Below are 18246 nucleotides of genomic sequence, written 5' to 3'. Positions count from 1 at the left end.
AATGGAGAGACAGTGACAAGGGGTGAGAGAGAGAGAGAGAGAAATTGAGTAAGATGGGTGTTTTTTTTAGAACAGGATGTTGTCCATACAGTAGCAACCAATCAAATATTACCTACTGTACTGTATTATCGTCTGTAAGTGTAACTAGATACTGTAAATGTTAATGTGGGATGTGATCGGTTGCTACTGTATGGGCAATATCACCAGTTCAAACAAAAACAATTTTCATCCGATTTCTACGCATTTGCCAGAAAAATCTGATGAAAAGTGCTACTCTGATGGCATCAGATCAATGTCAGTAATAATTCTTACCACTAAATGCAGCAGCATCATCATCATCCTCCTCCTCCTCCGTGGCCTGTTCCAGTGTAGGGCCTGTGAAAAAAAACATTAATGTGAAAAAAAAAAAGGTTAATTCCAGGAAATACACATACCCTCCAACATGGTACAAAATGCTCTGGTTCTGGACTTCCCTCTTAATTTATTATTGCCATCACCTGTGAAGAAACAGCTTTCTTATCATATAACTAGTTCAACACAGGTGATGGAAATCATAAATTAAGAGGGAAGTCTAGAAACAGAGCAGTGCGGCGGGTCATGTTGGAGGGTCTGCATACAGAAACATAGAATTTGATGACAAATACTGTAAGAACCACTTTGCCCATCTAATCTGCCTCTTTTTTTTAACCTTTTTTTTACATCAAACCTTATAACAATTTTCCCCAAACATCACATGATGCAAAGATAAATAAATAAAAAAATAAATAAAAAAAGAGGTGCAAGATGGAATTGTGATTGGGCCCTCCCAACCACCCTTATGTTATATAAACAGGGTCTGCCACACGACTGTGGCTGAAATGACTGGTTGGTTTGGGCCCCCACCAAAAAAAGAAGCAATCAATCTCTCCTTGCTCAAACTGGCTCTACAGAGGCACGATGTACCGGACTGGACTTACTTAATGGGTGCAGTGAGGTGATGGACATAGAGGTAGAGTCCTGGTCCTCCTCCTCCGCCACCGCCTGTGACAGTGTAGGGCCTGTGAAAGCAAAAAATCCATGAAATATACTTCTGTATTCTGTGTTGAATACAGTAAAGCAAAAATTCAGTCAGGAATTGGAGGAGGAGAGTAAATTTCGCACACAGAGACGAGAATGTCGAGGCCAGAATCAGGGGGTAGTGGAGGAGGGTTAGGATACCGTACCTCACCCTGTTGGGATTGCTGCAATCAGGATGCCACTGTCGGTCACCTGACCGCTAGAATCCTGACTGCTGGTCACGCAAACCCAACCCATTGGTTTAACACAATGTACAGTACAGTACAATACTGCAGTTTACTTACCAAGTTGGGGAGAGGGTTTTTCATCCTCACTGTCAATAATTACTGAGTTGAAAATAAAAAAATATTATAAACAAAATACAGTAGAGTACAGTTACTACAAAATTGCACAGTAGTACAGTGCTACAGGAGGCAGAGATATATTCATAATACAGTAGGAGCAGAATGACTGTCCAGCGGTAGGGGACATACAGTACTGTATTTAAAAGACCTGCTGTCTGGATCCCGACATTCAGAATGCAGAGTGTGGATTCAGAGTATGATTGGAGGGTTAGGCTAGTGGAGGGTGGGTCGGATGCACAATTTTGGGCACCATAATACAAAATGGATATCGTGGAACTACAAAAGGTTTAGAGGCGGGCGACCAAAGTGATGAAGTGGATTGAGAAGATGGAATACAAGGAAAGGCAGGCTAGGCATGTTTACATTGGAAAAGAGGAGATTAAGAGGGGACATGATTAACCTTTACAAATATACTGTATACAGTAAGGGGACAATACACAGGAACGGTTTTTGATAAGATGGACACAGAGGACACGTGCACAGTAACTCTTGTTGAAGTAGAGGCGATTTCGCACAGAGGCGAAAAGGGGTCTTCACAGTGAGGGAAATACTGTACAGTACATGTTTGGAATTCCCTGCCTGAAAAGTAATAAAAGTGGACTTGGTCAATACTTTTAAGAATGGGCTTGAGAAAATCCTACTGTACTTACTATAATCTGGCTCCTCTTCCTCCCCCGAATCAATGGGAATGAGCTCCTCCTCTGTATCAATTACGAGGCGGTCTGTGTGTAAAAGATGACAAGTATTGTAAAATACAAAAATTACAGTAATACTGTAGGAAACTAGTGTGTCTGTAACAAAAAGTAATTATTACCACTTCCGGAGCTCTCGGATGCAGCAGGTGGTGGTGGTGGTGGTGTTGGTACTGTGGGAAAAAAAATAACAGTACTGTAAGTGAAGCTGTCAATTTGAAACATGTACTGTACAGTATCCAGGACACATGTACAGTAGTGTAACAACGATGACAGTAGCACCAGAATTCTCGTTACACAATACCTGGCAGCGCAGCAGGTGGTGGTGGTGGTGGTGGTGGTGGTGGTGGTACTGTGGGAAAAAAAATAACAGTACTGTAAGTGAAGCTGTCAATTGGAAACATGTACTGTACAGTATCCAGGACACATGTACAGTAGTGTAACAACGATGACAGTAGCACCAGAATTCTCGTTACACAATACCTGGCAGCGCAGCAGGTGGTGGTGGTGGTGGTGGTGGTGGTGGTGGTACTGTGGGAAAAAAAATAACAGTACTGTAAGTGAAGCTGTCAATTGGAAACATGTACTGTACAGTATCCAGGACACATGTACAGTAGTGTAACAACGATGACAGTAGCACCAGAATTCTCGTTACACAATACCTGGCAGCGCAGCAGGTGGTGGTGGTGGTGGTGGTGGTGGTGGTACTGTGGGAAAAAAAATAACAGTACTGTAAGTGAAGCTGTCAATTGGAAACATGTACTGTACAGTATCCAGGACACATGTACAGTAGTGTAACAACGATGACAGTAGCACCAGAATTCTCGTTACACAATACCTGGCAGCGCAGCAGGTGGTGGTGGTGGTGGTGGTGGTGGTGGTACTGTGGGAAAAAAAATAACAGTACTGTAAGTGAAGCTGTCAATTGGAAACATGTACTGTACAGTATCCAGGACACATGTACAGTAGTGTAACAACGATGACAGTAGCACCAGAATTCTCGTTACACAATACCTGGCAGCGCAGCAGGTGGTGGTGGTGGTGGTGGTGGTACTGTGGGAAAAAAAATAACAGTACTGTAAGTGAAGCTGTCAATTGGAAACATGTACTGCACAGTATCCAGGACACATGTACAGTAGTGTAACAACGATGACAGTAGCACCAGAATTCTCGTTACACAATACCTGGCAGCGCAGCAGGTGGTGGTGGTGGTGGTGGTGGTACTGTGGGAAAAAAAATAACAGTACTGTAAGTGAAGCTGTCAATTTGAAACATGTACTGTACAGTATCCAGGACACATGTACAGTAGTGTAACGATGACAGTCACACCAGAATTCTCGTTACACAATACCTGGCAGCGCAGCAGGTGGTGGTGGTGGTGGTGGTGGTGGTGGTACTGTGGGAAAAAAAATAACAGTACTGTAAGTGAAGCTGTCAATTTGAAACATGTACTGCACAGTATCCAAGACACATGTACAGTAGTGTAACAACGATGACAGTAGCACCAGAATTCTCGTTACACAATACCTGGCAGCGCAGCAGGTGGTGGTGGTGGTGGTACTGTGGGAAAAAAAATAACAGTACTGTAAGTGAAGCTGTCAATTGGAAACATGTACTGCACAGTATCCAGGACACATGTACAGTAGTGTAACAACGATGACAGTAGCACCAGAATTCTCGTTACACAATACCTGGCAGCGCAGCAGGTGGTGGTGGTGGTGGTGGTGGTGGTGGTACTGTGGGAAAAAAAATAACAGTACTGTAAGTGAAGCTGTCAATTTGAAACATGTACTGTACAGTATCCAGGACACATGTACAGTAGTGTAACAACGATGACAGTAGCACCAGAATTCTCGTTACACAATACCTGGCAGCGCAGCAGGTGGTGGTGGTGGTGGTACTGTGGGAAAAAAAATAACAGTACTGTAAGTGAAGCTGTCAATTTGAAACATGTACTGCACAGTATCCAGGACCAAAAAGGGGTCCGGCCAATAAACAATCTGCATCAGAGAAGCAAGATACAGTATGCTTAAAGTATACAGTACTATATACTAGATCGCCAACAAACGTAAATTAACAAACAACTATCACTGGAATTTACCATCCTCATCCCGTAGCGAAGCACGGGTATTCAGCTATCTACAATGTTATTTATACTTTGTGTTTAATATTTACATTTAGTTTTGTAAACAGACATTCTTAACATTAACGGATTGCAGCGAGTTATCTGTGATGGTCAGGACAGGGGGTTGGGACTATAGAAATCACTATGTACTGTACACTACTGTATTTGACAATACTTACCAGCTTGGCGGCGCCTGTCCCGCCTCCTGTGACGTCGTGCTACCAGCCCTGTAAAAATATATATACAGTATAATGGCAGCATACTGTACAGCCAATGAAATTCAACATTGACAGCATCTTTATGACATCACAATAAATGGAATTGTTCATTCTAGTACCCTGCACCTAATCACTCAGGAGGGCATAGTGTACTGTACTGTCTTCAAAACTTAAGGGGCACATTTCTAAATGTGACATACAGTACACTTACAGTATCGCTACAGTACAGTAGGTCCAGGGTATTAGACAGAACACTACCTTTATAGACATTGTAACACACATAAGCATTGCCCTTATAAACATTATGACACACATCAGCATGCAGCCCTCCCACCCTTAACCATCTCAGTACTGTTCATTACATTACAAATTGATTTCATGACAGATGATGCAGTACTCACCTGAATTCATCTTATTCACGTCATGTCACAGTAGTGCAGTTTATTCACGTCACAGTACTGTCCTTGATTCACGTTGTGTCACACAGTAGAGCACCGTATTCACGTCACAGTACTGTCCTTGATTCACGTTGTGTCACACAGTAGAGCACCGTATTCACGTCACAGTACTGTCCTTGATTCACGTTGTGTCACACAGTAGAGCACCGTATTCACGTCACAGTACTGTCCTTGATTCACGTTGTGTCACACAGTAGAGCACCTTATTCACGTCACAGTACTGTCCTTGATTCACGTTGTGTCACACAGTAGAGCACCGTATTCACGTCACAGTACTGTCCTTGATTCACGTTGTGTCACACAGTAGAGCACCTTATTCACGTTACTGTACGTCACAGTAGTGCAGTAGTATATCCACATTACGTCACAAAGTAGAGATCTGCCAGTCATGAACCTTATGCAAGAGTAATGCACGTCAGAACACATTAGGCCACTGTAACATCCCTTAGAATAATTTCTGCCAAAGTAACATCCCTTAGAACACTGTACTATCTGAAACACAAATTTCGGCACACTGCAATTAAACCACACAATGCACTGCACGACTGCGTGATACTGTATGACAAACTGCACATTTCCCTGCAAAATATGATACAATGTACACTACACAAAAAACTGCAATTACCACATGTGTATACAGTACACTGCACGACAGTGCTGGCCCTAGCCAGGTACAGATACAGCCGCAGTCACGCAAAATATAGGCATGCCGCATATCATTTTAATCAGCAGAAGCTGCTGGTGCCCCTAAGCATAGCAAATGCCCTAGGCATTTGCCTACTGTAGTTTGCCTATGCCTAAGGCCGGCTCTGCTGCACGATGTGATTCACTATGTATTACACTCACTGCACAATACCATATTCTGAATGTACACTGCATGACACGCTGCAATTACGCAGCACGATACACTGTGATACATTGCATATACTGTACACTGCATGATACTGTACACTGCACAATCGTAGACCACCTGGATTGTAAAGAACTACTGTATATACACAAGTTTAAAAAAATAACAATTGTTTTTGTAAAACGCATGTCGATCTTTTTCCATGTCAACTTAACGACCATGTCAACCTACAGTAACTGGTGTCAACCAATTTCAAAAGCCGCACCATCTAGGTCGACGCAAAAAAACAAATTGACCTTTTGACCCGGGTTAATGTTTGGTCCTTGTTTAACCATTTGTTTACCACAAATACTGTACAGTGCTGTATAGACCGGATACCTGCTGCTACAGCAGCCCCTGCTATAATGTACTGTACCTGTAACTACAGTAACTTAAAGTACAGTAATCTACAGTAATGTACTGTACTTACAATCCCTTATGGCCTGCAGGCGTCGTGGGGTCCGCCTCACGAGGTCACTCCACCTCCTCTGGAGAGACCTCACCGTTCTCCTCCGGTTGTAGGTCCGGAGGATATCCCTGCTGGCCCTCCTATATGCCCTTACTTTCTCCTCGTTGCTGGCGAGAGTTCTGTCCCGCCAGCGAACGAGGAGACGCAGCTCACCCATAGCATAGGGACGGTCACGTACAGGTACTACAGGTACAGCAGCCATGCTTATGCTCAATGAGCGATCCAGACGTCGTGCGTCTCAGACGTCGTGCGTCTCAGGCGTCGTGCGTCTCAGACGTCGTGCGTCTCAGGCGTCGTGCGTTCCAGGCATTCAACGTACAGTACTGTAGTTACTGTACTTTGTGACAGTTTCCCTTAGTTTTACATATGCCCTTTCTTTGACCACAGTATTTTCCACTGTCTTGCCCTACGCCCTTCCCTCCTGGGAGCCTTCACAGGTCTTATGCTATACACAAATACCGAAGATGCACAGTCCGTCAGAATACACTCATTTCATTCACGCTGTTTGGGTGCATTTAGCGTAAAGAATCGCTCCTGCAGATGTACTTTGATTTATGTGAAACCTGTGTGCATCCTTCCATTGACTGTCTTACAATGGAAATAAAATAATACAGTGCATTATTACAGAAAAAAAAAAAAAAAAAAAGAAAGAAAGCACATCATGTCTCGAACCCTGGACCCCCAGTGAGGGAGGTGGGAGCCTTCACCCCTAGCCCACGACGCCTCATGAGAGATTTCTAATTTCATGTGTGAAAGTACTGCAAACAGCGCCCGGCCCTCGCCCCATTGCTGTTGGTTTATGCCTTAGAGGACTCGGACGCTCGCATTTGTAAAGCACGGTGTTTTCCTCCGCCTCCTGCTAGCCTGTTGCCCTTCCCCCATGGGAGCCTGCACAGATCATGCAGTAGACAGGGAGGGAATGCAGGTCATGTGCAATACACAAACGCCCACTGTAGTACTATTTTGCTCACTTACAGTACCGTACTGTAGGTTGCATTTAGCGTAAAGAATCGCTCCTGCAGATGTACTTTGATTTATGTGAAACCTGTGTGCATCCTTCCATTGGATGTACTGTATTGGAGAGAAAAAAAAAATGTTAAAGTGAATGTCACGGGAACACATTAAAAATAAGGTTGGCACTTCCTTCCCATTGGTGTTGGTTTACAGTATGCCGTAGTGTACTCGGACGCTCATGTAATTGCATTTCAAAGGCACAGTATTTTCCATCGTCTCCCCCCTACCCCCATCGCCCTTCCCCCCTGGGGGCCTGCACAGGGAGGAAATTCAGGTCCTGTGCAATGCACAAACGCTGAAGATCTACAGTACTGTTTTGCTTAGTTGGTAGCGCCAGAATACACTCATTTCATTCACGCTGTTTGGGTGCATTTAGCGTAAAGAATCGCTCCTGCAGATGTACTTTGATTTATGTGAAACCTGTGTGCATCCTTCCATTGACTGTCTTACAATGGAAATAAAATAATACAGTGCATTATTACAGAAAAAAAAAAAAAAAAAAAGAAAGAAAGCACATCATGTCTCGAACCCTGGACCCCCAGTGAGGGAGGTGGGAGCCTTCACCCCTAGCCCACGACGCCGCATGAGAGATTTCTAATTTCATGTGTGAAAGTACTGCAAACAGCGCCCGGCCCTCGCCCCATTGCTGTTGGTTTATGCCTTAGAGGACTCGGACGCTCGCATTTGTAAAGCACGGTGTTTTCCTCCGCCTCCTGCTAGCCTGTTGCCCTTCCCCCATGGGAGCCTGCACAGATCATGCAGTAGACAGGGAGGGAATGCAGGTCATGTGCAATACACAAACGCCCACTGTAGTACTATTTTGCTCACTTACAGTACCGTACTGTAGGTTGCATTTAGCGTAAAGAATCGCTCCTGCAGATGTACTTTGATTTATGTGAAACCTGTGTGCATCCTTCCATTGGATGTACTGTATTGGAGAGAAAAAAAAAATGTTAAAGTGAATGTCACGGGAACACATTAAAAATAAGGTTGGCACTTCCTTCCCATTGGTGTTGGTTTACAGTATGCCGTAGTGTACTCGGACGCTCATGTAATTGCATTTCAAAGGCACAGTATTTTCCATCGTCTCCCCCCTACCCCCATCGCCCTTCCCCCCTGGGGGCCTGCACAGGGAGGAAATTCAGGTCCTGTGCAATGCACAAACGCTGAAGATCTACAGTACTGTTTTGCTTAGTTGGTAGCGCCAGAATACACTCATTTCATTCACGCTGTTTGGGTGCATTTAGCGTAAAGAATCGCTCCTGCAGATGTACTTTGATTTATGTGAAACCTGTGTGCATCCTTCCATTGACTGTCTTACAATGGAAATAAAATAATACAGTGCATTATTACAGAAAAAAAAAAAAAAAAGAAAGAAAGAAAGCACATCATGTCTCGAACCCTGGACCCCCAGTGAGGGAGGTGGGAGCCTTCACCCCTAGCCCACGACGCCTCATGAGAGATTTCTAATTTCATGTGTGAAAGTACTGCAAACAGCGCCCGGCCCTCGCCCCATTGCTGTTGGTTTATGCCTTAGAGGACTCGGACGCTCGCATTTGTAAAGCACGGTGTTTTCCTCCGCCTCCTGCTAGCCTGTTGCCCTTCCCCCATGGGAGCCTGCACAGATCATGCAGTAGACAGGGAGGGAATGCAGGTCATGTGCAATACACAAACGCCCACTGTAGTACTATTTTGCTCACTTACAGTACCGTACTGTAGGTTGCATTTAGCGTAAAGAATCGCTCCTGCAGATGTACTTTGATTTATGTGAAACCTGTGTGCATCCTTCCATTGGATGTACTGTATTGGAGAGAAAAAAAAAAATGTTAAAGTGAATGTCACGGGAACACATTAAAAATAAGGTTGGCACTTCCTTCCCATTGGTGTTGGTTTACAGTATGCCGTAGTGTACTCGGACGCTCATGTAATTGCATTTCAAAGGCACAGTATTTTCCATCGTCTCCCCCCTACCCCCATCGCCCTTCCCCCCTGGGGGCCTGCACAGGGAGGAAATTCAGGTCCTGTGCAATGCACAAACGCTGAAGATCTACAGTACTGTTTTGCTTAGTTGGTAGCGCCAGAATACACTCATTTCATTCACGCTGTTTGGGTGCATTTAGCGTAAAGAATCGCTCCTGCAGATGTACTTTGATTTATGTGAAACCTGTGTGCATCCTTCCATTGACTGTCTTACAATGGAAATAAAATAATACAGTGCATTATTACAGAAAAAAAAAAAAAAAAAAAGAAAGAAAGCACATCATGTCTCGAACCCTGGACCCCCAGTGAGGGAGGTGGGAGCCTTCACCCCTAGCCCACGACGCCTCATGAGAGATTTCTAATTTCATGTGTGAAAGTACTGCAAACAGCGCCCGGCCCTCGCCCCATTGCTGTTGGTTTATGCCTTAGAGGACTCGGACGCTCGCATTTGTAAAGCACGGTGTTTTCCTCCGCCTCCTGCTAGCCTGTTGCCCTTCCCCCATGGGAGCCTGCACAGATCATGCAGTAGACAGGGAGGGAATGCAGGTCATGTGCAATACACAAACGCCCACTGTAGTACTATTTTGCTCACTTACAGTACCGTACTGTAGGTTGCATTTAGCGTAAAGAATCGCTCCTGCAGATGTACTTTGATTTATGTGAAACCTGTGTGCATCCTTCCATTGGATGTACTGTATTGGAGAGAAAAAAAAAATGTTAAAGTGAATGTCACGGGAACACATTAAAAATAAGGTTGGCACTTCCTTCCCATTGGTGTTGGTTTACAGTATGCCGTAGTGTACTCGGACGCTCATGTAATTGCATTTCAAAGGCACAGTATTTTCCATCGTCTCCCCCCTACCCCCATCGCCCTTCCCCCCTGGGGGCCTGCACAGGGAGGAAATTCAGGTCCTGTGCAATGCACAAACGCTGAAGATCTACAGTACTGTTTTGCTTAGTTGGTAGCGCCAGAATACACTCATTTCATTCACGCTGTTTGGGTGCATTTAGCGTAAAGAATCGCTCCTGCAGATGTACTTTGATTTATGTGAAACCTGTGTGCATCCTTCCATTGACTGTCTTACAATGGAAATAAAATAATACAGTGCATTATTACAGAAAAAAAAAAAAAAAAAAAGAAAGAAAGCACATCATGTCTCGAACCCTGGACCCCCAGTGAGGGAGGTGGGAGCCTTCACCCCTAGCCCACGACGCCTCATGAGAGATTTCTAATTTCATGTGTGAAAGTACTGCAAACAGCGCCCGGCCCTCGCCCCATTGCTGTTGGTTTATGCCTTAGAGGACTCGGACGCTCGCATTTGTAAAGCACGGTGTTTTCCTCCGCCTCCTGCTAGTCCTCCATTCCCATTATGCATTAGCGAACTCAGACGCTCATATATTTTATATTTTAAAAAGCACGGTGTTTATACATTGTACTGTACATTATTCCTTTTACACAATTACTGTAGTTGCGTCTCCATACACATACAGTACTGTACTCCATACTTTTTCCACCGCTTCCCGTTACGCCTACAGTATTGCCAGAGCTGTAGATCAATCCGCCGCTATACTGTACGATCGAAAGTACTGGATTAGTGGAGCATTAGCCACACAGTGGTGGAGATGTGTAATGCATGATGAGTATCTAGATCGTCTCAACGCGCCTGCCTGTGATTAAACTCAGCTATCGCCTTAGCGTGGCTAAACGCCCGTCTCGGCGGAGAAACAGTCAAGATAAAGTTGGCTACATCTGTATATATATATATAAAACAAACAATACAGGTCTAAGTGTGCTTATAGATAGTACTGTATATCACATCAAAACAAATTAAAAAAATGTTTTTTCAATATTAGTGTTTAATACATAAAAGCCATAATAACATAAAATATTTGTGAGCATATCAACACCTTTTTACAGAATGTATAAGCAATGCATACAAAACAATTTTTGTCAGATGAAAAGTCCAGTTGACGCTTAAAGTTTGTGACAAATCTTCATTGGTAGCATAGGATACAGATGGAATACAGTACTTGAACACAACCAAACGCGTTTCGTCCCTAACTGGGACTTCCTCAGGGGTAATCTCTAAATGACAGAATACAGTCACTACATAATATTTGTTACTGTACATTTAGAAAATGGATAGCTAACATAGCTATACATACCAAGTGCCAGATGTTTATAAAGATAATCCAAAAGTATATGGAAAGCTCACTGAATATATCAATAAAAGCAGGTATAAAACCTGTTAAATAAAAAATATATATCAGATTCAATATTTTAAGTCTCAAATGTATAAAGGAACAAAACAACGAAATGAAGGAGGATGGGAATGATACATACCAATATGACTGGGGGAAGGATTCAATGCTAAAAAAAAAACCCGGTCACAAGAGATCCGGAAAGCAATTTATGGTCAACCTAAAATAGGAAGAAACAAGTCTAGCGCTTAGTGGACAAGGGCCTTAATGATGGATTATCATTCAATATATCGATAAACTGGGGCCAGATGTTTATACGTACCCAAATACAACGTGGTTTATAGTTAATCACTGACTCTATGCACCAATCCACAAAAAAAGAGACCGCTCAGCAGTGGGTTAACTTATAACAATTTGTAAATAATATTCAGTTATATACATAAATAACATAACATGATGTCTGGCACTACAAAAGCAGCTGGAACCATCTACCCTGGGTGCCATACCACAAAGAGTTCACATATAGAGACTCACGGAAGACAATCCTGGGATTTGATGAAATAAACATTCATAGGCAGCGGTCTGAGCTAAGTCAACGTTTCAAGGGTTTTCGCCTTTTTAGCAAGACTTCTGGATGACACATGTTAGTCACATGTGTGGTTTAGCAGTGCACATCAAAATGTTACTTTGGCTAGTGGCAGAGTGTTAAAAAGGTCAGGGCGGTATAATATGGGTATGGGACTTAGGGTCGACACCAATTAGGTTGAAACCCATTAGTCACCAGTGGCTAGGTCGACATTAGAAATAGGTTGACATGCCCATTAGGTCGACTTGAACAAGGTCGACATGAAAAAAGGTCGTCATGAGTTTTTTAGGTTTTTTTTGGTGTCGTTTTCTCCATTAAGTGACCGGGAACCCCAAGTAGGGCACTGCAGCCCCTTGCATGGCTTGCTTTATTCCTATGCTGCGGGCAAGGTACCTCGCTGCGCTCAGCACAGGTTACCGTTCCCAATCGTAGTCCATGTGAATTGTAAAGTATGAAAAAGTCCTACCCCCCAAAAAAAATTTAAAATTTCATGTCGACCTATTTTCATGTCGACCTTGTTCATATCGCCCTAATGGCTGTGTCGATCTATTAATAGTGTCGACCTAACTACTTTAGTCTAATGGGTGTCAACCTAATGGGTGTCAAACTAACTGGTGTCGACCCAGAGTCCGGATACCATATAATATATAAGTAGACAAAGTTATACTGTAAAAAATAAAATACATTTTAAAAAACGTGTGTGGTTCACCCATAATGCTGTACAGTGCATATGTCGGCAGCCGTTTTGGTGGAGTCCACAGTGAGGGACAGTTAGTTCATATTGCTCCAGATCATCACCAAATGTCCTGGAGCTGCCATCTGTGTTGCAAAGCAGGCTCCCAATAATATATGTAATACACAAGTGGCACATTGTTAGAATGATAACAATAGCCAATGCTTTTTAAAGACAAGATACAGAGTTTATATGATAGGGATTGTCTATCAACCATATTAGCATAAAAATAAACTCTTAATCTTGTCTTTAAAAAGTTATGGCTATCGTTATCCATTTTAACAATGTGCCACTTGTGTATTACTTATATCATTGGGAGCCCCGATCAGCCTGTTCTCTTCGCACTGTAGGAGTAAGTCCTCGGCTGTGCACAGACTGCACACACTGGATTTTTGCAACTTGGCGTACACATGCGATCACACACTTGCACAGCGAATTTACACTCCCCCTTGGGTGGTGACTATGAACACAGGACAGCCAACTTAGCAGCTCAGCAATCAGGTCTGAATTACCCCCTTTGTGTATAAGGTGTATATGATGCATAAACTCAATCAGTGTTAAGACATGGGTCCCATCCCCAAGATATCTAATTATGGTAGGCAAATATTAGAAAATACAGAAAAATCTTATATCCAGATTACTGTTCTTCTGGTCCCAAGCATTCTGGATATGGGAGACTCAACATTTACTGTAATTATATTTATCAAAGTAACTGCATACTATTTATCAATACTTAAAAATGAAGACGCTGCCTTTATTTAAGAGTCTTTTGGGCTGTTGCAAATCTTGTTCTTTCTTGAATTCAATGCTAATTGTGTAGTGACCACTAACTACTGCTGGAATTTTTGTATCTTAAATGAATGAATACATTTGCTTTGATAGATAAACATCACATAAATGCTGCAGAATACGAGGTAAAGTAAGCATGCCATGTAATTTACAGTGTACAGAGAATAACAAATATATTTTATTGCACACCATGTCTACAGTAAATAACCATAAAAAAACAATACATAGATATAAATAAATAATGGATTACAATTCTCACAGTTATTTTGATAAGTGGGCTCAGCTGGGGATTTTATAAAATCATGTCAAAATGCTGTATTTAGTATTTCCCATATAGAATTGGCATATGTCTTAAAATGATTTTGTATCTATATTCTTTATCTGCCAGGTTTAATGAGCTTCATTGCAATCAAAGACATATTTTCCATTAAAATGCAAATTCATTTTCTACTGCCCTGCCAGAATTCAATTTTTTAGAAAGAAGATTTAAAACATCAACATTGGAAACTGTCTAAGACAGCAATATTGTTTGCATGCAAAGAATTTAAGAGGCACTATGTAAGTGGTCTTATATATAACTCATTTTAGGATTTAAATATGGTCTTTTAGAAAGGAAAAAAAAAATAGTTAATTATTTTGCTTTTCATTATTATTTTGCTTTTCAAGTACAGTTACTTGCCCATATTTTAATATTTTGAAGCATAATACAAACTCTGACCAGAGGATTTAAGAAATACTTTCCTTCATCAGAGCAATACTTTTTTCAATTTAAGTGACAAAACAGGTAATGGAAAAGAGATTAACAGATGCTGTTATTACAGCCCTGCAATAAGGAAAGCTTTGTTTAAATCATAATCCAAGTATTCTGTTGCCTACTCATTTTCTATAATGTTAAAAAAATTTTTTAAAGTACACAAGGTAACAATTTTACTTGGCAGTTATAGATTTGGGGTCTCTTTAGCCTTACTTAAATATAGCTTTATATTTGAAATATCACGTAGAGAGATTACAAAATAAAAAAAAGCATTTACCAGAAAACTCAGAAAAAAACGTAAGTATTATATTTTGTCCATGGGGTGCTTTGCAGAAAAAAGGAAATAACACAGATTAATTTAACAATCAACGTTTTTTTTTTAATACATGACCAAAAAAATTGTATTACTACTATTGTCAATTAAACTTCACATTTAATTGGTCCAGATAAACCAGGATTCATTTATACATTTTAAAATCTATTATGATTATAAGTTACTGTATGTAAATAGCCATGTAAAGATTTGTAATTTAATGGCTATTCAATAGGAGAAAGAGGGCACAGCAACACTACTCTGTAAAGCTTTCCATAGTTATTTTAACACAATTTCTGCAATCCCAGAAAATCATTTATTAATTGTTCAGAAATCATATAAAGTACTTAATCGGTGAAAGGGTTTTTCATACTCCAGGGGTGATCCGAAATGGAACTTTGGCTTCTGACATGAATAAGCATGTGAAACTTCCTTTTATTAATCTCCCATGGCATACCTCCCAACATGACCCTCTCCAGGAGGGACACAATGCTCTACCTCTGGATTTCCCTCTTAATTTATGATTGCCATCACCTGTACTGAAACACCTTTCTTATCCATTAACCTGTTCAAAACAGGTGATGGCAATCACAAATTAAGAAAAAAAGTCCAGAAGCAGAGCATTCTGTCCCTCCTGGAGAGGGTCATGCTGGGAGGCATGCCATGGGATAGTTATTCTGTGAGTATGTGTCAGGGTCTGGGGACTTTCCCATGGTGCAGGATCTCTGGGGCTGCAGGTACAGGTGCTGGTGGTACTACAGCAGTTGGTGGCCAGTCTTTGCTCCTGGCAGAGGCATGAGGGAGGAAAACTGAGGAGTCTGTATTGGGCAACGCTGGAGCTTGGGGAGCAGGGACAGTGAGTAAAGGCGAGTGTTTCCTTGTGTGTCTGCATTCCTGGGTGCCGCCATTTTGGAGGCGAAATCCATGCACTTTTATACCGCTTTCACATCGCAAACCCTGCTTTTGAAACGGTTCTTTAAATGGTTCTTAAAACGGGTCTGAGCAGTTAAACCCCCTTCACATCGTATGTTGTAACTGGTATATTACCGTTTCATTACCGTTTTGGTACCTTTCACACTGAACCCGTTTCTCCCAAAGAAAACAGTGGTTGTCATTTTAAATGGACTTTTCTGGCCCACACATTATTAATAATTATTAATTATTAATTAATTATTAATAATTTGGCTAGTCATACGATGGAATCCAGCAGCTTCAAGCATCTTTACCATGTTTTTGTGGATTACTGCATCCTTCACTGTCCCAGTGATTTTTCTACATATTTCTACATCCCCTCTGATCCTAAGCAGCTCCCTAACCTCCTCATCACTCCAAATTGCCATTTGAAACTGTATTCTGTATAATAAAATGCTTCTTCACTCTCCCGTGTTTCCTCCAGTTTATTTCCTGCTTCTGCCTGGTGACATCACGCATGGAGACAGCCTGTCACCTTCTGTGGTTTGGAAATACCGTTTCTGAGCCTTTCACATTGCACAATGAAACGGGTCTGAACCGTGTAGGACCCTGCTTTTTAACCATTTTAAAATACCAGTATTCTGTAACCGGTAAATTCAATGTGGCCCATTCACACCGCAGCTAGAACCGTTTTGGAAGGCTTAAAAAATGGCAATTTACCAGGTTATAGCTGTGGCGTGAAAGGGGTATTAGTCAATGGCAGGTTTCCTGAGTTTCTCAGCCAATCCTGGTTTGTCACTTCCTTTTAAAAGGGGCTTAGACCATGGTAACACTACCAGTGCTTTAAGTTGCTAATCATAGTGAAGTCTCTCAGCTCTGTGCTCTTGCAGGTGATCCTATATTCCACCCTGATTGCAAAATCCCTGAAGGCTTCTAGCCCATTTCTTCAGTGCCTCATTATTCTCTCTGCTACACTCTAAGCCGGATCCCTGTGGATTATCCACCCACTGATCAGTATTTCATGGGGATCCTGTGCTGCTGGAGGTTTCACAGGTTCTCTGTATAGTTATGCAGCTTCAGTCATCATCAGTTCATGTTTCCACGCACTGCCTGATCTAGCTTCAGCTTCCAGCAGTTCATGTTTTCAAGCTTCTCCTGTTCCAGGCTCAGTTCTCAGCAGTTCATGTTTTCATGCATCTCCTGTCTCAGCTTCAGTTCTCAGCAGTTCATGTTTTCATGCATTTCCTGATTCAGCTTCCAGCAGTTCATGTTTTCAAGCATCTTCTGTTTCAGCCTCAGTTCTCAGCAGTTCATGTTTTCAAGCATCTCCTGATTCAGCTTCTGTTATCAGCAGTTCATGTTTCCAAGCATTGCCTAATCCAGCTTCAGATTCCAGCAGTTCATGTTTTCAAGCACCTACTGTCTCAGCTTCAGTTCTCACCAGTTCATGTTTTCATTTATTCAAGCCACAGCATTACAGGATTTCCAATCTCATTTCTTCAAGTCACAGTATTCCAAGATTTCTAATCTCATTCAGTAAAATTTTAGCATTCAGGATTTTTTATCTCATTTCGTCAAGTCATAGCATTTCAGGATATCCAGTCTAATTTATTTAAGTCACAGCATTCCAGGATTTCTAGTCACACTTCTTCAAGCCACAGCATTTTAGGATTTCCAGTCTCACTTCTTCAAGCCACAGCATTGCAGGATTTATAGTCTTACTTCTTCTATCTGCAACATTCCAGGGTTCCTACTCACTTCATCCAGTCTTCAACAGTCCAGAATTTCCAGTACCACTTATCCAGTCTTTTGCAGTTCCAGTTTTCAGGACTCTCTCTCATTTCAGTATTCAGTCTGTTTGCATTTCCAGTTTTCAAGACTTTATAATTTCAGTATTTAACCTATTGCAGCACATGTTCACTCTTGTAGTATATTTTCTCCCACAGTCAAATAAATACAAAGTCTAGATTATTTGAACTTCCAGGTGCTTCTTAGTGTTCTATAGTTTTATGAGTAAGAATAACATTTGAATTCCTTGCTTTCAATCTCTGGTGATCACATCCTTCACAGCAGTTATTGGATTGTCAGGCCCTATCCCAAGCCTGACCTGACAGTATGATGCTTAGCTATATTGTTCCAGTGAAGAACCCTTTTCTTCCTAGACTAAGGAGCAAAGCATACTGTACTGTAGCTTCCCACCTCCTACTTGATAAGGTAAAAAAATTATAGTAATGGAGGTGAAAGCATAAAACCTATAGAGGGTGTGGAGGAACCATCTGCAACATCCTTGGGGTCACTTACCTTGATAAGGGTAACTAACAGAGATGTGCACTGGACACTTTTTGGGTTTTGAATTTGGATCTGGATCTCCATTTGTGTTTTGGATCTGGATTGGTTTTGCCAAAACCCTTTTGTGTTTTGATTTTGGATCTGGATTTAAAAAAAAAAAACAACAACATAAAAACAGCTACAATCACAGAATTTGTGGCTATTTTTGATCCCACAGTATTATTAACCTCAATAACATTCATTTCTACTCATTTCCAGTCTTTGCTGAGCACCTCACAATATTGTTTTTAGGCCAAAAGTTTGCGCCGAGGTAGCTGGATGACTAAGCTATGTGACACAAGTGGGTGGCACAAACACATGGCTCATCTAGGAGTGGCACTGCAGTGGCAGACAGGACGACAGTTTTAAAAACTAGGCCCAAAG

General features: G+C 41.8%; 1 long non-coding RNA gene across 1 annotated transcript; it reads right to left on the bottom strand.

The window, feature by feature from the left end:
- Positions 1–312: 312 nt before the first annotated feature.
- Positions 313–1412, bottom strand: LOC134947718 (uncharacterized). The gene is made up of 3 exons (XR_010182720.1): positions 1341–1412; positions 957–1037; positions 313–375 (listed from the first exon to the last, which is right to left on the bottom strand). It is a non-coding gene; the product is annotated as an uncharacterized LOC134947718 (long non-coding RNA).
- Between the last annotated feature and the right edge of the window lie 16834 nt (positions 1413–18246).

Source organism: Pseudophryne corroboree, chromosome 8 (genome assembly GCF_028390025.1).
Source record: "Pseudophryne corroboree isolate aPseCor3 chromosome 8, aPseCor3.hap2, whole genome shotgun sequence".
NCBI classification, from domain to species: domain Eukaryota; kingdom Metazoa; phylum Chordata; class Amphibia; order Anura; family Myobatrachidae; genus Pseudophryne; species Pseudophryne corroboree.
The sequence above is the reverse complement of the archived record's forward strand: the minus strand, read 5'-3'. Positions and strand labels throughout refer to the sequence as shown.